This window comes from Aedes aegypti, chromosome 3 (genome assembly GCF_002204515.2).
Source record: "Aedes aegypti strain LVP_AGWG chromosome 3, AaegL5.0 Primary Assembly, whole genome shotgun sequence".
Lineage (NCBI taxonomy): Eukaryota > Metazoa > Arthropoda > Insecta > Diptera > Culicidae > Aedes > Aedes aegypti.
In genome coordinates, this window is record NC_035109.1 from 339,561,393 (window position 1) to 339,589,204 (window position 27,812).

At 38.8% G+C, this 27,812-nt stretch overlaps 1 protein-coding gene and 1 long non-coding RNA gene across 5 annotated transcripts in view; both read left to right on the forward strand.

The window, feature by feature from the left end:
• LOC5577739 (ras-related protein Rap-2a) overlaps positions 1 to 27,812 on the forward strand; it is a 439,757-nt gene that overhangs the window by 247,848 nt on the left and 164,097 nt on the right. The window lies entirely within an intron of this gene.
• On the forward strand, positions 24,186 to 24,606 carry LOC110678621. The gene is made up of 2 exons (XR_002501784.1): positions 24,186 to 24,344; positions 24,414 to 24,606. It is a non-coding gene; the product is annotated as an uncharacterized LOC110678621 (long non-coding RNA).

Below are 27,812 nucleotides of genomic sequence, written 5' to 3' on the forward strand. Positions count from 1 at the left end.
AGTTTACTGTTGAAACGTCATTTGGTGGACTGAAAATAAACACTCCTAAGTAACCTGACCAAGAATTGCTTAGGGTGAACAATATCAAGAAGGATTCACTCGAAATACTAATCAATACTTGATTCAAATACTTAGGAAAATTAACTCAATATTCTAAAAAGGTTTAAATTATACAACAAAAAACTCCAGAATGCACTCAGAGTCCTGAAAAAGATTCCCTCAGAATTTTGTGCAGAATTCACTCAAAACCATAAACAAGGTTAACTCAGAAACCTGAGCAGAACTCACTGAGAATACAAATTCGAATTACTTCAAATCATGAAAAGGATTCCTTCAGATTCCTATGCAGGATTTCTTTAAATTCCTTAGCAGGATTTCTTCAAACCTATTATCAAGATTTACTAAGAATTTTGATCAGCATTCCATCAAAGTCATGAACAGGAGTCACTAGAAATTTTAGGCACGATTCGCTCAAAATCTTAAGCAGGAATCACTCAAAATACTGAGCAGAATTCACTCAGAATCCTGAGCTGGATTTGCTCAGAAGTCCTTAGAAATACCTGTTCGGGATTCTGAAAGGAATTTGTTCAGGATTCTGAGAGAAATTTGTTGTGGATTCTGAGTGAACCTTGTTCAGGATTCTGAAGAATCCTGTTCAAGATTCTGAGTGAATCCAGTTCAAGATTCTAAGAGAATCCTTTTCTAAGTTGTAAATAATTAGTTATTAGTCACAAATCAGTCTGTACAACAATTGTGTTGAAGACGTAGGAATAAATAAATAAATTTTTGAATTTTGAATCTGTAAAAAGTTCACAATTATTATCGAAACAAGCATTGAAAAGTAAAGCGAATCCTTAACGATTTACCATCTACAATGCGAAGGGGCCGTGGAAACGTTGCAGCAAAAGATGAACAAAGTGAGCGGTGATCCCTCACGAGATTTCTCACGCTTCCAAAACTGGCCCAATTTGGCATGGCTTCCACCTGCAATACACCGCTACAGATTACACAGAACTATCCAGATCATATCATAGATCATACAGGTTCGTTCCCGGAGAGATAATCCCTCCAACTGGACCTTGCAGCGAGGTATACCGCAAATGCCCAACCATCAATTTTAAATAGGCATGAAGCGAAATTTAATTAGAAAACTTCTTTCCCGGTCCAGTTTGTGTTGCACTAGTAAACCGGTTCTGCAGTAGTGATTAGATCCCGAAAGACAGCGATCGTCATCATTGCTGTCGATCGCGCGCAATATCACTTCACAGAACGAACGAACGAAAGGGGGCCGAAGTCCAACGGGCCTTCGCATCTCTCAGCAATCAACGAGCTGGAACCAATTGACGTTAGTTGAATTTTATTATTCATATACAATTCGAACCGTTTACGATGACGGTTCCGACAGCGAGAACTAGACGCCAATTGATTGCGGTACATATCCCAGCAACTGCTAGACTAGACCAAAGGCCTATAGGAAACGTGCTGAGACTAGGCCAACTTCTATTGCTGATAATACTGACGGGTTGTTTTCCGGAGCAGGTCGATCGTCGTGACTTTAGTTGTTGTTGTTGTTCTAGCTCTCAGTTTTACTTCTCAACTAGGTAATTGGTGCGAGACTCCACCACGATACGGAAAGTGGAACTGGTGGCATGTAAACGGTTCTTGATCAATCGTGTCGTTTTATTATGGAAAATTCACTAAACTACGGCTTCAGTTTGCAAGGTAACGGTTCATATCTGAACTTGATGCGACCTTGAATCAATCAACCGAGGAATCGCTAGTGTGGTTTATTCTAATAGATTCCTCGTTGAAGAGAGTTTGACACACGGGGGCAGGTGCAAATGCACGACATAAGGAAAATTATATGTCTTGTTTGTCGAGAGGTAGACAATCGATTCCGTGTTTGACTTGGAAGTTGTGGAGATTGGACTTGTTGACTTGAAATTTTTTAGCAGTACACAAAGTAGCTTAACCGATTACTCGAAACAAGTCTTCAAACTCGTGGTAGTGAAAAAATCATACTCAGTATTTTGAGCGGCTCCTACTCATGACTTGTAATAAATCCTGCTAAGTGTTTTAAACTATGCATGTTCAAGATTCTGAACAAATCCTGTTCAGGATAGTGAGTGACTACTGCCTAAAATATGAAGCACATAAATCAGAGTGAATCGTGTTTACGATTTTGAGTAAATGCTGCATAGGAATCTAAGTGAATCCTGTTAAGAATAACACTAGTTTACAACATTTCTGAACTTAGTAAGCTGAGCTCCATTTTCAATGTAAAATCGTACGCTGAATCCAAAAAAAATGACAAAAAAATTCACAGTAGAACCGTTTCTGAGATACGCTCAATATTTGATTTTTTTGGTTTTTCAAAAAAGTACATTTGCTAAAATTGATGTATCTCCGGATTTAGAGCACCAAATCTAAACTTTTTTTAGCAAAATAAAGCTAATTAAATGTGCTTTCTACCGTCTGAACATCACTTTGTTGTGCAAAATTACGGTTTTCTAGATATTTATGGCATAATCAAATTGTTTCGATATTTTTGAGTAAAATTTAACCAAATTTTCAACTTTTAGCTAAGTTTCAAGCACGATGCTGATGTTTTAAAATTCGTTTATCATGTTGAACTCAAGGTATGTAAAAAACCAAAAGAAAATAGTACCTAATGACTGAAATCGGTTGAAAATTGAAGATGTTATGGCATTTTTTGTAGAACACTTGAATTTTGAAGTTTTTACGATTTTCAAGCGATCTCAACAACATGAAGAAAATTTAATGCATTTTCATTTAGATTTGCTTAAACTTTCAACAGTTAATAAGTCTTAGTTAAGATTTAATGTTGTGTTATCAATCCATAATTTTAGATCACGACTAATCTGTAAAAAGGGCGTGTGTATTAACAGAGCTTCTACTTCACTCAAAACATAAGTTTTATCTCTACTTATTATCTCTACAACAATCAGTTCATTTCATATATTTCAAAGCTTCCTTAAATTAAGCTATAAATTCACATGTAAAAAATATATGTTTAAAAATGGTTGTTTGAATCACTCCGTCTGTTATGCTTGCAATTTGTTTCTCGAAAGAGAAACCAACAATCATCGCCCATCGAAAGAGAAACCAACAATAATCGCTTCATCCCAAAATCCTTGATAACGACGTTCCATTATTTTCATTTGCTGATGAAAACGTTCCCCGTGCTCATCGCTTTCGTCGCCGAGGTTTTCAGGGAAAAAGCTCAAATGCGAGTGTAGGAAATGTATCTTCAGAGACATATTCACACCTGTTAAAATAAAATGTAAAATTTTACAGCTGAAAGTAAATAAAACAAAACTTTAAAATTTACCCATTCTCTTGTAGTTTTTGAGTAAATCGGCTACAATTTCTTCATAGTCTGGGCTCCTGGTGTTCCCCAAATACTGCGCAACTACACGCTGGAACGATTTCCATGCTTCGGCTTCATGATTGTTCAATACGGTGTAGAAATCTTCATCGTTTAACATTTTTTTAATTTGAGGACCAACGAACACACCTTCCTTAATCTTAGCATCCGACAAGTTTGGAAAAATGGATTTCAGGTATCCGAAAGCTGGTCCTTCCTTGTTAAGCGCCTTTACAAAATTCTTGAACAACCCAAGCTTTATGTGCAGTGGTGGGAGTATTATCTATTCCTTCGCTACGAGAGGATGGCACCTTACATTCTCTTGACCAATTGTAAAAGACTTTCGTTCGGGCCAATTTTCCCGAACGTAATGTTGTTTACGTACTCGGCTATCCCATTTGCAAAGAAAACACATGAACTTAGAATATCCCTGTTGCAAGCCAGTCAACATTGCAACAACTTTGAGATCTGAGCATATTTTCCAATTATGTTGGTTGTAGCATATCAGGTCAAGTATAAAAGCCATCGATTCGTATGATTCCTTCATGTTCACGGCATGAACTAGCGGAATCGAAGGCTTATTGTTCCCTTGATGCAGCAGAACAGCTTTTAAACTTAATTTACTACTGTCGATAAACAAACGCCATTCAGAAGGATCATATGGTTCACCGAATTCTTCAAACAAGCCTCTTATGTCATGGCAAAAGCAAGCACTGTCTTTTTTGGAAAAATATTTTCCAAATTTTTCATGACGCTTTCTGTAGGAAGTAACTTTTGTATCAGCAGAAAGAAAGTTTCGTTCCATCAAGCGCGATGCCAACAATTCTGATTTTTCTTTTGATAAGTCCAAGTCCCTTATCAAGTCATTGAGTTCCGCTTGTGTAAACAGCATCGGCTTTCTTTCGTATTCCACGTCGCTTTCATCAAAGGGTGGTTCGTCACTGTCATCCACTGAAGGCTCTCGTTTTCGCTTTGGACAAACAGGATAAGGAGATGAATCTTCATGTGGAATCGGTTTTGTCATTGATTGAACTTGTGGATATTCAACTGCTTTGTGACGTCCGTGTTGCATGACTGGTTAAGCAGAAATAACAATCCGCTGCATGACAAAATGGTTGGCGCCATATTGTCGGTACAACAAAGGACAAATGGCGGCTGGTACAAGATTTGTTAGTTAGTTAGTTAGTAAATAGCACTTGTTAGTCATTTGAATGTAGAAAATTAAATAATTACCTTTCTCCAGACATCCATCTAGCCAAGCATGTTTTGCACGAACTACACACAACGTTTGGAGTCCACGTTTTGTCGAGGTTTTTGGGATCAGTTTTGAAATAAAGCCGATATGCAGTTTGCAATGAACTAGTAAAATTTACCGGTGTCGTAAAAATGTAGTTTCCGCAGACGAAACAAAATTTTTGCGGATCATTTTTGCACTTAAATTCACGCTTTGCCGCACACATTGTTTCACTATGTTCAACAAACAGTACTACCTGTCAACAATGTTTTCCCTGCGACGAAAGTGCTGCCAAAATCATTTTGTCATAACAAAGTTATAACGTTCAAACGCCAAACAGACAAGCAGCATAAATTTATCATTAAACTTGAAACCACATCAAAAATAGTTATAACCACATCACAACAGTTAAAGGACCAAACATTTCAGGAATCAGTCAGGAATTTATATTTCTTGTATCACATTAATCGCCATGATCATTCAGCCGTTGAGCCAGCAACACTGAAGAAAGCTTGACATCGCAATAGCCTGAACTTTCGTATGCCATAATTGAACACGGATGGCTTCGGAAATTTTTCTTTTAAGTTGCATACAGTATGTAGGCAAGGCGGATACATCTTTCACGTTCTCAAATGAGCCCATGGCCTTATTTTATACACGTATTCATTGTAGTTTGTTTGCTGGATTTAATATTGAATCATAAAAAGTTCATCATCATCATTATTAGCTTGAAATATATCAAGACTCCATGTTAGTAAAACTGGCCTTTTTTAATATATACGCAAATACATAAATTCTGCTTTTACATACGTCCTTTTCATTAATTAGTCGTGATTCAAAATTAATAATTGATAAAACGGTTAACAAAGCATGGAATCTGTACTAAGAGTCATTCAAAGTGAAAGGATTTAGTGAAATTTATATGGATTTCGTCTTGTTGTTTTAAAAGGTCAAAACTTCAAAATTCAAGTGTTCTACAAAAAATGCCATAACATCTTCAATTTTCAACCGATTTCAGTCATTAGGTAGTTTTTTCTTTTATTTTTTTACATACCTTGAGTTCAACATGATAAACGAATTTTAAAACATCAGCATCGTGCTTAAAACTTAGCTAAAAGTTGAAAATTTGGTTAAATTTTACTCAAAAATATCGAAAAAATTAGATTATGCCATAAATATCTAGAAAACCGTAATTTGCACAACAAAGTGATGTTCAGACGGTAGAAAGCACATTTAATTAGCTTTATTTTGCTGAAAAAAGTTTAGATTTGGTGCTCTAAATCCGGAGATACATCAATTTTAGCAAATGTACTTTTTTGAAAAACCAAAAAAATCAAATATTGAGCGTATCTCAAAAACGGTTCTACTGTGAATTTTTTTGACATTTTTTTTTGATTCAGCGTACGATTTTACATTGAAAATGAAGCTCAGCTATTAAAGTTCATGACTTTCATTTTTATTTGTAAACTAGTGTAATGAGTGATACCTGTTCAGGATTCTGAGAATATCCTGTTCTGGATTCGAGAGAATCCTGTTCGGGGTCTGATTGAATCTTGTTCAGGACTCTGAGTGCATCCTGTTTAGGGTTCTGAGTGAATCCTGTTTAGGATTCTGAGTAAATCCTGTTTAGGATTCTGAGAGACTCCTGTTTAGGATTCTGAGAAAGTTCTGTTTAGCATTCTGAGAGAGTCTTGCTTAGGATTCTGAGAGAATCTTTTTCAGGATACTGAGAGAAACCTTTTCAGGATTCTGAGAGAATGCTGCTCAGGATTCTGAGAGAATCCTTTTGAGGATTCCGAGAGACTCCTTTTGAGGATTATTAGAGAATCCTGTTCAGGATTTTGAGAGAGTCCTGTTTAGAATTCTGAGAGAATCCTGTTCAGGAATTTGAGTCAATCCGGTTCAGTATTCTGAGTGAATCCTGTTCAGGATTCTGAGTGAATCCTGTTTAGCATTCTGAGAGAGTCCTGCTTAGGATTCTGATAGAATCCTTTTCAGGATTCTGTGAGAATCCTTTTGAGGATTCCGAGAGAATCCTTTTGAGGATTATTAGAGAATCCTGTTCAGCATTCTGAGTGAAACCTGTCCAGGATTCTGAGAGCAACCTGTTCAGGATTTTGAGTCAATCCTGTACAGGATTCTGAGTGAATCCTATTCAGTATTTTGAGATAGTCCTTTTCAGTAGTCTGAGAGAATCCTGTTCAGGATTCTGAGATAGTCCTGTTTAGCATTCTGAGAGAGTCCTGCTTAGGATTCTGAGAGAATCCTGCTCAGGGTTCTGAGAGAATTCTTTTGAGGATTATGAGAGAATCCTGTTCTGGATTCTGAGGCAATCCGGTTCAGCATTATGAGTGGAACCTGTCCAAAATTCTGAGTGCAACCGGTCCAGGATTCTGAGTCAATTCTGTATAGGATTCTGAGTGAATCCTGTTCAGGATTTTGAGGGAGCCCTTTTCAGTATTCTGAGTGAATCCTATTCAGGATTCTGAGAGAGTCCTGTTTCGGATTCTGAGAGAGTCCTGTTCAGGATTCTGGTAGAATTCTGATCAGGATTTTGGGAGAATGTTAAATAATTTGGATAAAATCGTTGAAATTTCTCCAGAAATACCTTTTGAACTTGAAGAAGTCTGCAGAGTATCTCCTATAAGTGGAATTTTGGTAGGAATTGTTGGTGTATAAATTTTCAAGCATTGAAAAAAAATTGATCACGATTCCTGCAGAAAGTTCTGTGGACAGTTATTGGAATTACGTCAGATATTTTGACAATTCTTCCTGCAGTACTCTTAAAAATTCTTCGTTAATTCTTAATGAGATTTTGAAACCTTTCCAGAGTCCTTTCGGAAAATTATTCAATAATTTATTCGCATAAGAATTGATACTGTAGGAATCAAATGATATTTCTAAGGATTTCACCAAATATATAAACAGGAATCATTCCACAGATGCCTTTTACAGATGTTGTTTTTCGGATTTTTCAGGACTTTATCTTATGCTTTCTTCAATGTTTACTATAATTTTTCAATGAATGTATCTCAGAGCACCAGAACTTCCCCTGCAGAATATTGCGTCTTGTCTTAAACAAGTTTCTGCAAGAGATATTCTTAAAAAAAATTTTTTGATAGATCCTTGGAGCAGTTTTGGAAAATTTCTGGAGTATTTATAGAAGAGATTCCATAAGAAACTTCTCAATGAATTTTCAGAGCATTCTTGGGGACATTTATTTGGAAATCTGTATATGAAATTCAGTGCGTATTCTTTCAAATAATCTTTTGGAAAATTCCAAGAACAGTTCCTAAGGAATTTATTCTCACTAATTTAGAAAAGCTCCTAACAAAATCCGTGAAGAAGCTCTTATATGAGAAATGCATTCAGTAATATTGGCGATTTGAAAAAAAACTTAGTGTTTCATAAAAATATTATTGAAAAATATAAATTCTGTATGTGAGTTACAATAAGAATCTTAATATAAGTTAATCAGAGAATAACTCAGTAAAAGATTTTTTTTATGGAATTCATGGAAAATTTTTGGCACATTTTCAAGGGTAATGTTTTTGGAAATATCTTGAATATATGCCAAGAAAAATGTGAGAAGAAATTCGAAAGAATACCTCGAAAATTTTGATTTGATTCTTGGAATTCGTTGACAATATCCTTGAATAATTTTTAGTTAGATTTCGAGTGTAATTCCTGAATGAATCCGAGATGAATGATTTGAAGCCTTCTTTGAAAAATCAGATGTATTGTTAGTTAAATTCTTAAAAAAAATAAGTGAAATTCAGAAAAAAAAATCATTGGAATAGTTTTTGGACGAATAATTACCTTGAGTAGTTTCTGCAAAAACTTTTTGAAAACTACATATCACCTAAAAGAAAAATCAAAGCCAAATCCTTAAAAATCTACATCTGCATCCAAAATCACATATTCGTACGTCAAAAATCAGAATCGCACAAGATGCCAAATTAAACGCTATCAATGTCAACACAAGTTGTATATAAATCCCCAATACGATTCATAAACGACAATCTGTGTTGACAACAAAACATGTCGTAAATAGTACAACATAGAATTGCGTTAGATTGTATAAACTGACAGTTCATATATCAATCCCGAAAGCATCGTATGAAATCGCAATGACTTAGCAAAAATTGCCACCAATACTTGGTATCTGCTGACGATGGGCATCAAAGAACAACACAGTAGAGTAAGGTGGGGCAAAAGTTCGACCTTAGTGGTATAATCAAAGTTTCCAGGAAAACAATAGCAGTTAAAACAAAACAAATACCATACAGTGAACCTTCAACATATTGGCTATAATTTTGCTGAACAAACATGTGTCAAAATATTTACCCATTTTTAGTTATAACAGTTTCAAAATTGATTGTCTTATTCGAACTTTTGCCCCACCGGTGGGGCAAGATTTCGAATCTAGTGTGGGGCAAAAGTTCGCTGGCTAAAACACAAAATATCGATCCTTTTATGACAGGCATACTTTACACCAGCCGTAAACTTAAGTTTGACGAAAAATACACACTAAATTTTCATCGAAAAATTGCCCAAAACCGGGTTAATTGTAATATACTCAAAAATAGCAGTTTTTCGCAAAACTAAGTGGAAATGTAAAATTTCGGTGACAATTTTTACACGATCAGACAAATTTAACTAAATTTGAAGATAATATGTGGATTTTAGGCAATTTGCAAATTTTTCCGTGAGTTTATACATGGGTCGAACTTTTGCCCCGCTGATTCGAACTTTTGCCCCACTATGGGCCAAAAATTGTTTTCAAGCATTTATGCAAAAACTAATACACCTCAAAGCAACCTTATGATAGGCCTAGAAACGCCCTTACATAAAATATTGAAAAAGATTTTATCTTCAATTGCTTCAATGCAACGAAAGTTTGACCAAAAATTACAATATTCACGTCGAAAAACAACAAATAGCCATAACTTTTCCAAATCTCAGTCGATTTTTATGATATTTGGATTGAAAGTCTCTTACTTGAATTGCATTCGAACCATCATGACATTTATAAGATTTGTTTTAAATTGAGCTTGAAATTTTAAAAAGAAACTCTTACCCCACTCGAACTTTTGCCCCACTTTACTCTATGTGTCGCTGTACATGAAACATGTATTAATATTGGCAAATAATGACCCATTCAACATAAAACCCTTGATGGTACAGTGGTAAGGTGTCCGATTCCTAACTCAAAGGTCCCGCTTTCGAGACTTGCTGGAAACTTTTTTTATTTACATCCAAATTTTGTGGCATCGTATATCTGATCGCAGAAAGTCTGAAAATGTCGTGCCAAGTACGCATATAGCCTCCACTTTGGTAGGTATATAGGCTTTTCATGCATTCTATACGATTGAATTGATTCATATAGAATGATGTATAACAAAAGTTATACCAACCAAAATGTTTACTGGGTCGCCCCCCTCCGATGGAAACTCTGGCTACGCCCATGGATTTCACTATAACAATGTTGCAAACAAACTTCGCATCTTGCGCTGTTTGCATTGCTATTCAGTGCTATTGTAAGTCATATTTTCAACAATTGACAACTGTGATTAGTTTCAGAAGATATTTTATACTAGAGTTGAAACAAACTGTGCTGCTTGGGTAAGGAAACGCCCTTAAAAAGAATTATGAAAAGTCTACATATATCTGTTTATTTTAAAATATTCAAGTTACGGAAGCATAATCTTTAACCATCATTTGATAGCAAGTTGTTTTCAAAGCTTGAAAATGCTGAGAAATCATACAGATTGATTTACTTTACATGCTACATGATGAGTTAAATTTCGATGAAGTCTTAAGTGTCCGTAATATGAATCAGAACTATTCAATGAACGTTCTTAAAACTGGATCAATAGTTGTAACAAAATGTATGTGAAAATGAAAGGAATTTGATCTGGAATACAATTTAATTTAGGCATTAAAGAAACGTAGCAAACTTTCCGGGTTACCAAATAGCACTCTAATTCGCACTTATTAGTGCTATGCAGCTGATAAGCCCTGTTTTGCCGTACAATAGCCCTATGAAGCTAAAATAGGAAAATAAGCAGTAGGGTTCGGCTTATTTTTTAAAAGTTCTCAAAACCAAAAATTCGTTTGTTCTAATGCATTCAAATCACATTGTTAGAAAAACCTTACAGTTTGAGCTTAAAATAATAAGATTTAGAGGTGGCGCAAGCTATGGAAAATCATGGACGAGAACAGCTTTCCCGGGAAGCTCACGAGACTGATAAGAGCGACGATGGAAGGTGTGCAAAATTGTGTGAAGGTTTCAGGCGAACACTCCAGTTCGTTTGGATCCCACCGGGGACTACGACAAGGTGATGGACTTTCGTGCCTGTTGTTCAATATTGCGCTAGAAGGTGTTATGCGGAGAGCCGGGCTTAACAGCCGGGGTACGATTTTTACGAGATCCAGTCAATTTGTTTGCTTCGCGGATGATATGGACATCGTCGGCCGAACATTTGAAAAGGTGGCAGACCTGTACACCCGCCTGAAACGCGAGGCAGCAAAAGTCGGACTGGTGGTGAATGCGGCCAAGACAAAGTACATGCTAGCTGGTGGGGCCGAGCGCGACAGGGCTCGCCTAGGTAGCAGTGTTACGATAGACGGGGATACGTTCGAGGTGGTCGACGAGTTCGTCTACCTTGGATCCTTGCTGACGGCTGACAATAACGTTAGCCGTGAAATACGGAGGCGCATCATCAGTGGAAGTCCGACTACTATGGCCTCCAGAAGAAGCTGCGGTCAAAAAAGATTCACGCCCGCACCAAATGTACCATGTACAAAACGCTCATAAGGCCGGTAGTCCTCTACGGGCATGAAACGTGGACGATGCTCGAGGAGGACCTGCAAGCACTTGGAGTCTTCGAACGTCGGGTGCTTAGGACGATCTTCGGCGGTGTGCAGGAGAACGGTGTGTGGCGGCGAAGGATGAACCACGAGCTCGCCCAACTCTACGGCGAACCCAGTATCCAGAAGGTGGCCAAAGCTGGAAGGATACGATGGGCAGGGCATGTTGCAAGAATGCCGGACAGCAACCCTGCAAAAATGGTGTTCGCTTCGAATCCGGTTGGTACAAGAAGGCGTGGAGCGCAGCGAGCTAGGTGGGCGGATCAAGTGCGTATCGATTTGGCGAGCGTGGGGCAGAACCGAGGATGGAGAGATGCGGCCACGAACCGAGTATTGTGGCGTGAAATTGTTGATTCAGTGTTATCTGTGTAGATGTTAACTAAATAAATGAGGTGGCGCAAGCGCCTTGAAAGTGAATTATCAAGTCATAAAAAAGGCCCTTCAGTGAAATCACCATAACTTCGTTATTCTCTATCCAATTTTGAAACCTTTAGCATCATTATCTTCCAAATTTAATGCATAAAACTTTGCAGAATACCAAACTTGTCTAAAATCAAAACTGATTTTAGTTAAAAATAATATTCTCCATTTTTTTCCTCATTTCGCTTAAAAATTAATCTCTATTTGACCATAACTTCAGAAACGCTCAATCAATTTCAAATCTTTTAACATGTTTTGAAGCAAATTTAGTTGTTTTCAAACAGTTCATATAACACGTTTTTCTTAAAAATGGTTTTCACTTTTCAACAAAAACAACCCAAAACATGATTTTTTAATGAAAAAGTAAATTTTCTTTGGATGATTTTAGTTTCTTTGCCGGAAATTGCTTTTTTTCTATCAAACTTAAATTTATTAACTTGTTTTGATTACGAGTTAAATAGTGCATATATATTCTTAAATGCATATTCTATTTAATTGGTGCAAAGTCCTTTTCAAAGATCTAACAAATGAAAAAAAAAACAGTTTCAGTTTAAAAATAATGTTCAATAAAAAAAAACTGTGATTATAATTGAAAAAAAAACATGTTTTTGTGCAGTTTTTGTTGAATAACTTAGTTAAAACAATTTTTTAGTGAAAACAACTAAATTTGCTTCAAAAACATGTAAAAAGATTTGGAATCGTTGAATATTCGTGAAGTTATAGTCAAACAAAGATTATTTTTTTAGTAAAATGAAGAAAAAATTAACTAAAACTAGTTTTAATTTTAGACAAGTTTGGTATTCTACACACTCACTTGAGCTCGGCTAGTTTTCATTCTTTTGCCGAGAACCGCACAGCCGAGCGATCAACAACTGAGTTTTAGCTGATATCTCAGCAAAAAATCTAGTTTGTTTATAGCAGCACCTGTGGGTGCCGCTGACATCAACCGTCACTTTTGCTGATATGTCAGCAAATGAACTTTAACCGAGATTTGCGGAGCTGAAATCGGCATTCTGATTTAAGTGTGTACAAAGTTTTCATAAATTTAATAAGAAAGAAAATAGATTTCACATGCATCTAATATAAAAGTTCAAACTTGGTTGAAAAATAACAAAGTTTAGTTTACTTCACTGAAGGTCATATATTATAACCTCTAAATTCACTTTCAAGTCGCCTCTAAATGTTAATATTTTTAACTCAAATTTTGAACTTTATCTTTTTATGTGATTTGACTTCTGAATTCACGAGTACCGAACTTTTGGTTTGGAGAACTTTCGAAATAAGCTGCACTCTAATAAGTAAGCTGGTTGTTACTTGGGCTCCGTGCCGAAAAAAGATGAAGCACATAATAGCTTGAACCAGAACGATATGCAGAGATTTTACTGTCGGGCATTCTTTTTAACAGACTGAAACCGCTCGGGAGTTCTTCGTCGGCGAATACTAGGCTCACTTTAGTGAGGACCGCTCGATGATAGATCAGGTGTTTAGTTTGAGAATGATTTAGATAGCTTCAGGGGCATAATTCGCTGATACATCATTCGTTAATTGATTTCAAAGTACGTACGATTCAGTGAAAAGATTTGACCTGTGTAACGTCTGAACCTGAACATGGTTTTCCGGTGAAACTAATTTGACTGATACGTGCAACGCGGGATGGTTTGAATTTAAGTGCAATACGTATTGCCAACGAGAAGTCAGGCTCGTTGCACTTTTCAACATTGCGCTTGAAATTGCAATTAGAAGATCTGATGTGCAGAAAGACGGCACTATGTCTACACAGTCGCATATGCTTCTTGGCCTTGTGGACGATATAAACCACTTTTGGATCGATCTCAATTAGTTGGTGCTCCTGAAGAGGGAGACAGCTAGGATAAGCTTAATGATTATTCTAAAAACGAAATACATGGTTGCATGTGTCATGCGGAGAGCCGGATTCAATAACCGTACGATTTTTACAAGGTCCAGCCAATTAGTTTGCTTCGCGGATGATATGGACATTGTCGCCGAACATTTGAAAATATGGCAGACTTGTACACCCGCTTGAAACGCGAGGCAGCAAAAGTTGGACTGGTGGTGAATGCGTCCAAAACAAAGTACATGCTGATAAGCGGGACCGAACGCGATAGAGCCTGCCTGGGAAGCAGTGTTACGGTAGGCGGGGATACTTTTGAGGTGGTTGATGAGTTCGTCTACCTTGGATCCTTGTTAATGGCTGATAACAACGTTAGTCGTGAAATACGGAGACGCATCATCAATGGAAGTCGCGCCTACTATGGGCTCCAGAAGAAGCTGCGGTCGAGAAAGATCCACCCCTGCACCAAATGTACCATGTACAAAATGCTCATAAGACCGGTGGTCCTCTATGGACATGAAGCATGGACCATGCTGGAAGAGGACCTGCAAGCACTTCGGAGTGTTTGAACGAAGGGTGCTTAGGACGATCTTAAGACTGCAGGAGAATGGTGTGTGGCGGCGGAGAATGAACCACGAGCTCGCTAGGCTCTACGGCGAACCCAGTATCCAGAAGGTTGCAAAAGCCGGAAGGGTGCGCTGGGCAGGGCATGTTGCAAGACTACCGAGCAACAATCCTGCAAAGATGGTGTTCGCGTCGAATCCGGTTGGCTCAAGAAGGTGGGGAGCACAGCGAGCGAGGTCAGGTGCAACAAGATCTGGAGAACGTGGGCCAAAATCGAAGTTGGAAGGACACAGCCATGGACCGAGTAAATTGGCGTAACATCGTTAACGAGGTTTATCAAATTAATTGATGTAACACCAACTAAATAAATAATAATGGTTGCATGTGCTGATAGAGGTAGACTTTATAATGTCGGTGCAGAGGTAGTGTATAAAGTATCCATTATATCTTCTTAAAAAATAACGTTGAAAATTGTCATTTGTCTTATAATGATGCGCATTCACACTGATAAGAAATCATCGCTAGTTTTAGTAAACAATATAGAGAACAACTCATCTAAATTTCTCAGATTCTCCACCGTGTGCAGTCGTTATCAGTGAAAATCAACTTTGGACCATTTGTTGCGCATTCCAGGAACAGCACAGATTAGATAAATAGGTATCAAGTTGCATGCATCGCAGCCATCGACGACGACGACAGCACACTGATAAGGTTGAATCACGAGTGTCAGAGAGTCGCCATATCAGTGTAACCGCCCACCGCCCATGCATCGAGTGTGATGGTTTGAGTACCGACAGTAGCGGACAATACGTTTGCCTTTTTTTTCGATATTCCATAAAAGAAGATCAACCTTTGTGGGCTAGATCTCTGTTATTCATAGAATGTAAGATTCTCGAATTTAATGGAAGTTTCACGACCAGAACACCAGAACAATTCCAGTATTTTTCATAATTTTTCATTTCGATTTGTCCATGTTTACTCTTGTGTCTACGAACTTCAGGTTTTTCAAGTTTTATAGGTTGACCATAACCATTGCAAAATCTATATTGTTTCAGTTTTTTGAATAATAGATAAGCAACAATTTAAGTTAATGTACTTGAACAAATGTTAACGTAATAATTAAAGTTATTTCCAAAAGTTCGAAAAACTAAAGGTCGAATAGGCACAAGCAGACATTACAGAATTCACTCTCATTTGAGTATGAAGCACGATCAAAGCAAGCAAAGAAAAACATCCCATCTGTTGCGGTCCACGATCGTCATTGTATCGCAAGGTATAACAAGTCTGATAAATGGAAGCAGCGAGCGAAAGCCCCAAAGAGAGAACGATGATAAAATCCATTTTTCTCACTTGTTTACCGTTGGGGATAGGTATTTTTTGCAATTTCTCATCGTAATAGGCTGTTTTTCATCATGCTAATCTGTCATGGAACGGCCTACTTTCCTGCACTGAAGTATGGAGTACGGGAATAGTCATTACCTAACTGAAACCAGTGCTGTAATGATTCATTACGCAACGCTTTTTCATTACGTAACTGTTTTGAGTTGCGTAATGAATCATTACACAACATTTTTTCAGAAATCGTAAAATAAAGGTGAATGTATTCTGATATAATTTCTGATGCCCTCAAGCGGTCTTCTACGAAATTGCAAAAAATGTTGTACGTAACTCGTTGCAGAACTCGATTTTTACAGCACTCGTCGTAATTATCCTACTCGGCAAGCCTCGTAGGATAAATTTACGACTCGTGCTGTAAAAATCATCATTCTGCAACTTGTTCCGTAAACTACTATTTCTTTACTGGCACCATAAACAATCCACGAACTTCCAATAGCAATAGTGTCCCCCAGGCTTGGAGCATGTTTAGAGGGGTTTTATCATGCACTACTATCCCCCCAATCTGATCAAAGTTGTAGCAGTATACGATAAACAGTCTCTCATAATGTGCAGCATGTTATGATAGTTACAGAGAGCGATACGTGAGAGATTCTCTCAATTTTCTCAGGATTCAATCCCTGGGCACAAGATTGAAAAACAAAAGGTTGAAAACACAAAAGAAGGTTGAAAGATAAAATGTCGAATGGACAAAAAGTCAAAAAAACAAAAAATCGAAAGGAGTAAAGGTCGGAAAACAAAAAAATGGGGACATAAGCATGAGCATGGTTGGTAAATGGCTGGGCATGGCGTACCATTGGTACCTCGCGTACCTGAAGGAATAAAATAGACCCCTTTGTGCGGTCCTTAGCCTCTTGCCCAGCAACTCCTATCCCTACCTCCTCGCGGTACTGGCCGGGGTATGAGTAACCTTAGGGAAGATCGGGTAACCAACCCCCGGTGGGAACTTTGGTCGTATGCTGACAGGGAAGGGGGGGTTTGCTTTTGCTTCTGCAAACCTTGAGCGTCTGTACTCCATGTTAGGAGCGGCTCACAACAGCGTCTGTTCCCCATGTCAGGGGCGGCTGATCATCGTCCGAGTGCCAGAGAAGGACTCTAAGCTAAACTGCGCACTATGGTCCTCCGAACATTTAGGGGGAATGGTCCTCCGGAAATCTAGGGGGTTGGTGTCAGGCCCTGCAAGCCAGCCGTAAAAAAATGAAGCAACGAATAATCAACGAGAGAATACGAACCGGGACAATCGGCGAAGACCACAGCGACGTAAAGGGACTAGCGATTGGAAGCTCGGTACGTGGAACTGTAAATCTCTCAACTTCATCGGGAGCACACGCATACTCGCCGACGTGCTGAAGGACCGTGGATTCGGCATCGTAGCGTTGCAGGAAGTGTGTTGGAAGGGATCAATGGTGCGAACGTTTAGAGGTAACCATACCATCTACCAGAGCTGCGGCAATACACATGAGCTGGGAACAGCTTTTATAGTGATGGGTGATATGCAGAGGCGCGTGATCGGGTGGTGGCCGATCAATGAGAGAATGTGCAAGTTGAGGATCAAAGGCCGGTTCTTCAACTTCAGCATAATAAACGTGCACAGCCCTCACTCCGGCAGCACTGATGATGATAAAGACGCTTTTTATGCGCAGCTTGAACGCGAGTACGACAGTTGCCCAAGCCACGACGTCAAAATCATCATAGGAGATCTAAACGCTCAGGTTGGCCAGGAGGAGGAATTCAGACCGACGATTGGAAAGTTCAGCGCCCACCGGCTGACGAACGAAAACGGCCTACGACTAATTGATTTTGCCGCCTCCAAGAATATGGCCATTCGTAGCACCTACTTCCAGCACAGCCTTCCGTACCGATACACCTGGAGATCACCACAGCAGACAGAATCGCAAATCGACCACGTTCTGATTGATGGTCGGCACTTCTCCGACATTATCGACGTCAGGACCTATCGTGGCGCTAACATCGACTCCGACCACTATCTGGTGATGGTCAAACTGCGCCCAAAATTCTCCGTCGTTAACAACGTACGGTACCGACGGCCGCCCCGGTATGACCTAGAGCGGCTCAAGCAACCGGATGTCGCAGCGGCATACGCGCAGCAACTCGAGGCTGCATTACCGGAAGAGGGTGAGCTGGACGAAGCCCCTCTTGAGGACTGCTGGAGAACAGTAAAAGCAGCCATCAACGATGCAGCTGAGAGCAACGTCGGGTACGTGGGACGGAGTCGACGGAACGATTGGTTCGACGAGGAGTGCCAGGAGGTTTTGAAGGAGAAGAATGCAGCGCGGGCGGTCATGCTGCAGCAAGGGACCCGGCAGAACGTGGAACGCTATAAACGGAAACGGCAACTGCAGACCCGCCTCTTTCGGGAGAAAAAACGCCGCCTGGAGGAGACGGAGTGCGAGGAGATGGAACAGCTGTGCCGGTCTCAGGAAACGCGTAGGTTCTATCAGAAGCTCAACGCATCCCGCAACGGCTTCATGCCGCGAGCCGAGATGTGCAGGGATAAGGATGGGAGCATTCTGACGGACGAGCGTGAGGTGATCGAAAGGTGGAAGCAGCACTTCGACGAGCACCTGAATGGTGCTGAGAGCACAGGCAATGAAGGACGGGACAACGGAGGAAATGCCTTCGTCAGTACTGCGGAAGATGGAAACCAACCAGCCCCCACTTTGAGGGAGGTTAAGGATGCCATTCACCAGCTCAAGAACAATAAAGCTGCTGGTAAGGATGGTATCGGAGCTGAACTCATAAAGATGGGTCCGGAAAGGCTGGCCATTTGTCTGCACCGGCTGGTAGGCACAATTTGGGAAACAGAACAGCTACCGGAGGAGTGGAAGGAAGGGGTAATCTGCCCCATCTACAAGAAAGGCGACAAGTTAGATTGTGAGAACTTTCGAGCGATCACCATTCTAAATGTGGCCTACAAAGTATTATCCCAGATCATCTTCCGTCGTCTGTCACCCGTAGTAAACGAGTTCGTGGGAAGTTATCAAGCCGGCTTCGTTGACGGCCGATCGACAACGGACCAGATCTTTACTGTACGGCAAATCCTCCAAAAATGTCGTGAATACCAGGTCCCAACGCATCACCTTTTCATCGATTTTAAGGCGGCATACGACAGTATCGACCGCGTAGAGCTATGGAAAATCATGGACGAGAACAGCTTTCCCGGGAAGCTCACAAAACTGATAAGAGCGACGATGGAAGGTGTGCAAAATTGTGTGAAGGTTTCAGGCGAACACTCCAGTTCGTTTGGATCCCACCGGGAACTACGACAAGGTGATGGACTTTCGTGCCTGTTGTTCAATATTGCGCTAGAAGGTGTTATGCGGAGAGCCGGGCTTAACAGCCGGGGTACGATTTTTATATCCATAGATCCAGTCAATTTGTTTGCTTCGCGGATGATATGGACATCGTCGGCCGAACATTTGAAAAGGTGGCAGACCTGTACACCCGCCTGAAACGCGAGGCAGCAAAAGTTGGACTGGTGGTGAATGCGGCCAAGACAAAGTACATGCTAGTTGGTGGGGCCGAGCGCGACAGGGCTCGCCTAGGTAGCAGTGTTACGATAGACGGGGATACGTTCGAGGTGGTCGACGAGTTCGTCTACCTTGGATCCTTGCTGACGGCTGACAATAACGTTAGCCGTGAAATACGGAGGCGCATCATCAGTGGAAGTCGGGCCTACTATGGCCTCCAGAAGAAGCTGCGGTCAAAAAAGATTCACGCCCGCACCAAATGTACCATGTACAAAACGCTCATAAGGCCGGTAGTCCTCTACGGGCATGAAACGTGGACGATGCTCGAGGAGGACCTGCAAGCACTTGGAGTCTTCGAACGTCGGGTGCTTAGGACGATCTTCGGCGGTGTGCAGGAGAACGGTGTGTGGCGGCGAAGGATGAACCACGAGCTCGCCCAACTCTACGGCGAACCCAGTATCCAGAAGGTGGCCAAAGCTGGAAGGATACGATGGGCAGGGCATGTTGCAAGAATGCCGGACAGCAACCCTGCAAAAATGGTGTTCGCTTTGGATCCGGTTGGTACAAGAAGGCGTGGAGCGCAGCGAGCTAGGTGGGCGGATCAAGTGCGTATCGATTTGGCGAGCGTGGGGCAGAACCGAGGATGGAGAGATGCGGCCACGAACCGAGTATTGTGGCGTGAAATTGTTGATTCAGTGTTATCTGTGTAGATGTTAACTAAATAAATGAATGAAAGCATGAGCATGAGCATGAGCATAGATGACCGTACAATTCGTAGTTGCTACTCCGTGATTGACCAGAACAAACGAAGTTGCACAGGGAATTAATGAATGGGGCTTGGTATTAGCTTACCATTCATCAATGTGCACAAATCGAGAGCTCAAATTTTGAAAGTCAATAATGGTGCCGGCCACGTTCTTACGGTCATCGGGGAAGGGAAGGACTTGATGTTAGTTAGACAACCGTTGTTACTAGAGACCGAGTATACCTCTGCATCTCCACAGTTGTCATGGAAAGGATATTGTGTTAGTGGGATAAGGTGAAGATCTGGGAGTTATCAATGGTTGGTGAAGCGATCCATGATATAATCACGCCTTATCGGAATCGCGAAATAATTCGATTATCGCATTGTGCGCCGAACTAGTGTGCATCACTCGCGAGCGACGCGATCAGTAGATCAAACACTGCTAACGATCCGCGGCGCTTTTTCCTTTCACTACGCGAACGACGCGCGACATGTTTGATCCTGCCCCATCGCCCGCCCCCGTAGGAGCAAGCGTCAAGGTCGAAGGTGGACCAAGTGACATTTTTCGAATTTTGAGAAAAATTGACTTAAAGTCTAACGCTTTGTAATTTTTCAACTCGTCAAAATTTTGGTTCAATATGTCTACACATCTTTGTGCTACTTTCAATCAATATAATGTGGAGTGATAACCATGAAAAATCATAATCCAAACCTCTAATGGGACGAATTTTTAATGGACTGAACAATATCTAGGAAATTAACGGTGGTAGGTCATTTGGCATAAAGTCGTTTGGCATAAAGCCGTTTGGCATAAAGTCGTTTGGCATAATGGTCATTTGGCATAAAGTCGTTTGGCATAATGGTCGTTTGGCATAATGGTCGTTTGGCATAATAGTCGTTTGACATAATGAGTCTGAAACCAAAAATTTCTCAATTTTTCATTGAATCTTTCTAATGACATCAGGCTTGTTTTGGAGTCAATTGATTCAAAATTACACTTTATTCAACAATCATTTGCTCTTGAATAAATTAAAGCATATTAGGAAAGCTATTGCCAATAGTATTTTATTATTCATCCATAAATTACCCTTCTTTCAAATATTAATTCTTCTTTTGAGTTTCGCTATTGGAACAAATTTTTGCACTGAAGACTTTTGTATATTTAGCACAAATTTACCTTTCTTTTTATTGTTCTGTTGAATTAAAATTTTAATAAATTTCTCCTTTTTTTATGCATAGGCTGTTACTTGAAGCTAGATTTTTTTGTTTCCAACTGACAAAAGGGCGGCAATAGATAACATTGATCTGCTCAAATTATCAGCGAAAAGAGAAATCGATTACTGCAGTTACTTTGATGGGTTGTGCTACTTTTCCCCGAATGTCGGTTCCCCGAATGCCAGTTCCCCAAATATCCCGTTTCTCCTACTAGACCACTTCCCTGAAAAGTTTTTAGCAGTCATAATTGTCGTAACTTTATACATTTCAGGGTGGTGAATGAACTGACCATCTAATATGCACTTTTTTTTATTTAGTAAAGCTAAATGTTGACCATTTTTATATTTTGCTGTTTTATCAACTCTTGCCAGATGTGTTGTTAGAATGATAATTACTTTAGAACCTGCCAATATGCAACATATACTTTTTTTGGGGCAAACGCGTGATCTCCTTCCGAGATATGCTGGATAAATATTATTTCAATAACAAGTTTTCCATTTTCTCGATAATAGACAGTGTTTTTGATGTACACTTCTAAAATTTGAATTTATACTGAACCGTTGAAAAGTTTTGTCTAAAATATTTTCTTTTAAAGATGTGTTGTTCATTTAGAGCTATACTGTGAAAAGATTTTTTGCGTTAGAGCCTTAAACATTTTGAACGAAAAATAATCTGCTCTTGTATATAGGTTATTTTTTCATTAAGTCGCATTGATAAATCTTTGGATTAGAGCTTTTTGTAAAAAAAAAATCCATTCTTTTATCAAGAAATTTTCATCAAGTATTACGTCCAAACTGGGACAGAGCTTGATCTGCAGCGAAATATTCTATGAGCGTTCCCTTGATGAATAACTGCGAACTTTCTTTGCCAATTTACTGTTTTCAAATATGTATATCGCAACAAGCTCAAAGGTATTCTATGTTCTGAGATGTAGAGACACGTCAGGAGTTTTATTTAGGCTCGGTGGCGTTGATTCCGGTAAAAGCTAAAAAAATCCGATATTTATTTTAAGTCAATCATTATGCCAAACAACCATTATGCCAAACGACTTTATGCCAAACGGCCTTATGCCAAACGACTTTATGCCAAACGGGGTACAATCGAAAATAACAATCATTTAATGCTTGCAAGGTCAAACTGGGTGCATATCTCTAAGATATACAGATTATCAAGACCCTTCGACAGCAGTATCGTAAATTCTTCAATAACCCATATTTTCTATCCCAAAATCAGTGGCATTTCAATAGCTTGAAAATTAAGGTTTTGAAGAGTCAGAGCATTGGAGACCAGAAATATTTAAATATGCGTTCAATCAGAGTGGACCAAGTGAAAATCTTGAGTACCGATCAAAATGTACTGTTCCAATAAACGGGTTCTTGGACATTCCATATATACACCATAGAACTACCATAAACTTCTATCAGAATCTTGAATTGATCAAAAAATGCAATAATCAATCAGTTCATTGCTTTTTGACACTTGGTGCGCTTTGTCTGCACAGAAATTGTTGCAATTTCTGACCACCCATTCAAACATGGTAAATGGTCAAAAATCAAATTCAAATGTATAGAATTAAGGAATATTTGTGTTTTTCTATTGATTGATGAGTAGAAGAATCATTCATTGTCAAAAAAATGTGACAAATCTCTTGGGATGTTTTTCATTTCCTCGCATTACTCAGCGCGCTGATCATTTTCACTGTTATTGTAATAAGCACTTGGTCCACTCTGACTGCATACCTTTATCGATTTTTATTGATCATCCAAAGTAAATTTATTGCATATCTCTCGCAGTTTACAGCATTCATCAAATCTGATCAAAGTGAAATGGAGGTACGGTAATTTCGCATCTAATGAAGAAATAATACAAATTTCCCAAGTTTTGTACTTGGTCCCCTCTGACTTAACGCCGACCATATGGAATGAAAAATTGAAAAAGTTGCAAACATATTGTCCAATATTGTATGTGAGTCTGCAGACTCAGACTGCTCCGAGGCTTGAACTGTTCCCAATTCGGCAAAGACGACTACGACGATGATGATGGCGCGATGTGTTATAGTTAATGTAGCACTAAGTAGTACGAGGCTGGTTGGATGCCTTCATATATTTTATGGGGTTTTGTAGTGTGTCTGCCGTTTTGAGCGATACCTACATGGAATATGCAAACTTCAGCCGGGCCGGGCGATGATAGGGTGGAAGTTACGTTGAACGCGTTTGTGCGGTTTATGCGGCAAAGTGGGCTATACGATATGGATAATTAAGTGCTCTCATTAGTGACTGTCGTGTGAAGTAAGGTTGTCACACTATTATCTGAAACTCTCGGAGAAGGTAGTCATTAAAAACGTGCGCTTCAAAACTTTTGCTTTCCAAAATTGCGTAGGCTGTCGCTAAGCAGCAAATGGAATCTTTTATCTTCATATGAAAATAATGAGTTGAGTAACGCTTCCAGAAGAGTTATTTTTCGATTCGAGAAGACTTATGTTTATGATTCAAGTAAGGAAATTTGTCTGAAGTAATTCATATGATTACTAGAATGAGCTGTGAATAAGTTCAAATCATACAATGGCATTATTTTGGAATACTTAGTTACTCATCGTAATGAAAATAGCGTAACATCACTTAAGTAATAGAGCGTTACACAGATAGCATGAAGATAGTGATTCTAACACAAAAACAATTGAAACCAATATATAAATTGATTTAATGAAAAACTGTTCTATTTATTTATGGCTAACACATGGCATGGCATTTTCCATTGCAGACTATTATCTATTTATTGTTTTGAGTTTTCCGGCAAATCGAGAAAAATTTTGCTTGGCTGTTGATTTCACATGAAGTTATCGCTTGTTTCCAAACATTATTGAAATGGTTTCGTAAAATTAGCGATACCACCGCTTGTCACTATTGTAGTTTTGCCGCAAAATAAGTTGAATATCAACAAACAATTCATGAAAGAATTTTCATTTGCCGACAATGAAATCGATTATTCTCGGCGGGGAGATCAAAGCTTTGAGTGTGAACCGTAGAGCTAACGGCTTAGCTTTAAATACCAAATGAACAACCCATCTTCATCACAGTCATAATCCACCAATCATGAAGTTGACACTGCTTTTGGTTCTGGTTATCATGATCGTCGTTGTGCAGATCTCATCCAATGAGGACGTCCAGGTGAACAATTTCTCCTAGTATGGTGTTTCACAGTTCATTTAACTGATTTTCGTTTTCATATTCACACAGACAAGTTTCTTCAATGCGATCAATAAATACGTGCAAGCCAATAGGAACCGCCGTCAGGCATTCGGAGCTATGGGACTTGATCAAATTTTCAACACGATGAAATCGTTCCAACCTTCATTAGGGAAGGTTGAAAAATGATAGAAACTTGAATAAAATAAAGTAAATGAAGTTATGAGCCATTTTTACATAGAAATCTTTGATCAACTCATACTTGCGCCATAATTAGCTACGAAAAATCTAACAGAATGTTTCTCATTTACTGAACTTCTAAACTAACTAAACATCTAAAAGTTCTACTCCAGGACTGTATTTTGGATCTCTGCGTCAAGGGTAAACATTTGATTCGTCGTTAAAGGCCCTGTCGCAAGTCAGCTTAGTATTCACCGACGGAGGACACCCCAGGCAATCTCAGCTGTCAAACAGAATAATTCCAAACGCAATTTTGTACGCTAAAACAATTAACACAAAAGCCAATGGTAAGCAAGTGTGTAGCTTGATGTTAGTCAATCCAAATGGGACTTCCGGCTTTTTCGCTAAGTGCACATTTTAGCAGATCTCATATTATAGATCACAAACGGCGCCGTCCAAGTGTTTACAATCAGTTGGGATAGGAAAGGAATGTTAGGGTGTAGTGATTGTTGCTTCTAGAGACCGAGAATACCTCTGCATTTCCACAATCACCACGGGAAGGGAGTTTATTAGTGAGGACAGAAAAGATCTGGGAGTCACCTTTGGTCGGTGATGCAATCCATGGATAAGGAGGAAAAATACGGCTCTTGCTTGAAGCTAGTTTCTCATTTTTGTCTGGAAATAAAAAGTTTTTATATTTTCTTAAATACGTCATCATTTATAATGTCAAACAATTCAAAACATGTTTGTGATAATGACGAAAAGAGAAAAAACATATGTATAATGGAACTATATAAAAGAGAAGTAATGCCGACACTTTTAGTGACAAAACATACATATTTTGTTTGAAAATCACATTAAAATATCATAAAGTTGAAACCAGCTCACCAGTTGATAATCCTTCCTCGACTAAACACGAACAACTTTTCGCATTCGCACAACGCGAACCGCGAAACTTCTCGGCGCCAAATAAAACTTAAAGCTCCGTGTATAAATAATTTCCCAATAATCCCCAATTTATTTGGTGTTAACTTTTCATGCTATTCATGGTTTTTCCATTTCATTTATAGATTGTAACCAATTTTTCATTCAATAGTGCAGTCAGGAAGGGCTTGTAAAGGGGCTAGTTGAATTATGTAGAATATAGGGAAATACGAACCGTAGAAATGCTACTAAGAAAACCTCCGAGGTTTTGAAGGTGACTGTTTTCAGAACTGCAAATGCAAATATGAAGATAATTAAAAAATGTGCTGGGAGATGAACCTGTAGTGTAGCCAGTACCCTAAATGTAAAAACATTTAGGCGCTTTACTTTTGCGAATTATTTTCTGCTTTTTTTAACATATAATGAATTTAATGTAGTGAATAATCAAAAGTAAAGTAAAATAATGAAATCAAAAGTAAAACAGAATAAGAGACAGTTGTGAATTCAGAAGACTCAAGTCACTCTGAATGCCGAACAAACGTCAATTTGTTAAACTAATTATTATAAAATACAATTAAACTATATCCAAATTACGTTTCGCTTTTGTAAAAAAGAACATATTAACCATTTGTAATCGTCGGGTGTTATGGTCGGTAAAAATATATAAATCAGTTTCAAAACTAACAAATTTTTACCAATTCCACTCTTCCAGATTTCATCCTAATTACTGTATTGGCATGAGAAATAACCGTTATTAAATACATGTAAATTTGCCCTTTTTCAGAGCCTCTCCTGGCTACACCACTGGTCAATCCAACAAAAATAGTTAAGTTTAAATCCCCGTGAAACACCATCAGCCAAGAAGGGATGATCAATTTGGTGAGCTCGTTTCATGCTTTTATTTTGAATGTTCAATATATAATGAAATCTCGATTACTTTTTCAAACCGACGTAAATTTCAAACGGTTTTGAGAAAATTAATTCAGAAGAATCACAACCTGTCTCCTAAAACTGTTTTAAAATTAATCACATTTTTGCGTCGTGTATATTGCTTAAATTTTGCATACATTAACTGCCCATAACAGCATAACAGTCACATTCGACATTTTTGACGAATTGGAATTAACCCCTCTACCGGCAGCTTCATTTTTACCGCAAGAAAAAAAAAAATCAAATCGTGATAACTTTTTTGTTTCTCGGTTTTTTTGCACCATTTTTTCACAAGTTCTCAAAAAACTCTTCTAGTTTTAAAATCTGTGACAATATTGATCATTGGTCATCTCGATTCAGAGATATTCCGAAATTCCTTGGGGTACCGACGCGTAACCATACCCCACGTATACATCTTAGGCTACAGAATTTTTATCGTATTCGGATATTCACTCTTCGGAACAATACATTAATGAGAGTATGTTGTGAAAAAATTAAGCAATTTGGTGCAGCCGTCTTTTAGTAAGGAGCATTTACGTTATTGGTACCACGCTAGCCAAATAATGATCTTGAAACTTCAAAAAACCTCATATCGTAATTTTCAGATATCTCTAAGAATACTTGAGCAATTTGTATGATTTTTTCAGAGTAGCTCCTTATTACATGACATTGTATAGCCCACATTTTATTTTTTCGATATGTTGACGTAAAACAAAATAGCCGCCTAAGACCTTTTTTATGGGAAATGTCGGTCCCCCAAGGAACATTGGAATATCTTTAAAACCAGATCACCAACCATCAACCATCGACACGGATTCTTAAACTAGAAGAGTTTTTTGAGAACTCATGAAAAAAATGGTGCAAAAATACCGAGAAACAAAAAAGTTATCGCGATTTGATTTTTGTTCTTGCGGTAAAAAATGAAGCTGTCGGTAGAGGGGTTGATACCATGGAGAGTCATCCAATGATAAATACTTTCGATCAACTTATTGAAATCTGTGAGATTGTTCTAGTTCATTGGTAATAATAACCACATAACAGTCACATTGAGATTATCAATGTGCCTCGTAATGTAATTGCAATGGAATTTCTATCACAATTATTTACTGACTATTCACCTAGTATGCAATATGAGTTGTACAACATATCAGCCTCAAATAAGCTCTTTTGAGTGATTTTAAGAAATTTTATTTTCGTCCCATACTGCCATAAAATGCACACTTGGTATTCCATTTACTCAATGCCTACTTACACTCTCGTGCATAAGTTTGGGTTCACCCCCTTAAAAACATGCAAAAGTGTTCAATCCATATCTCTGTGATTACACGTCCAATTGAAACTCTCTAAGCCGCATTCGAAAGGCAAAGAGTTATTCTTACTTCGTATGTATTTTTCAAAAAAAAAACATTCTTTAAA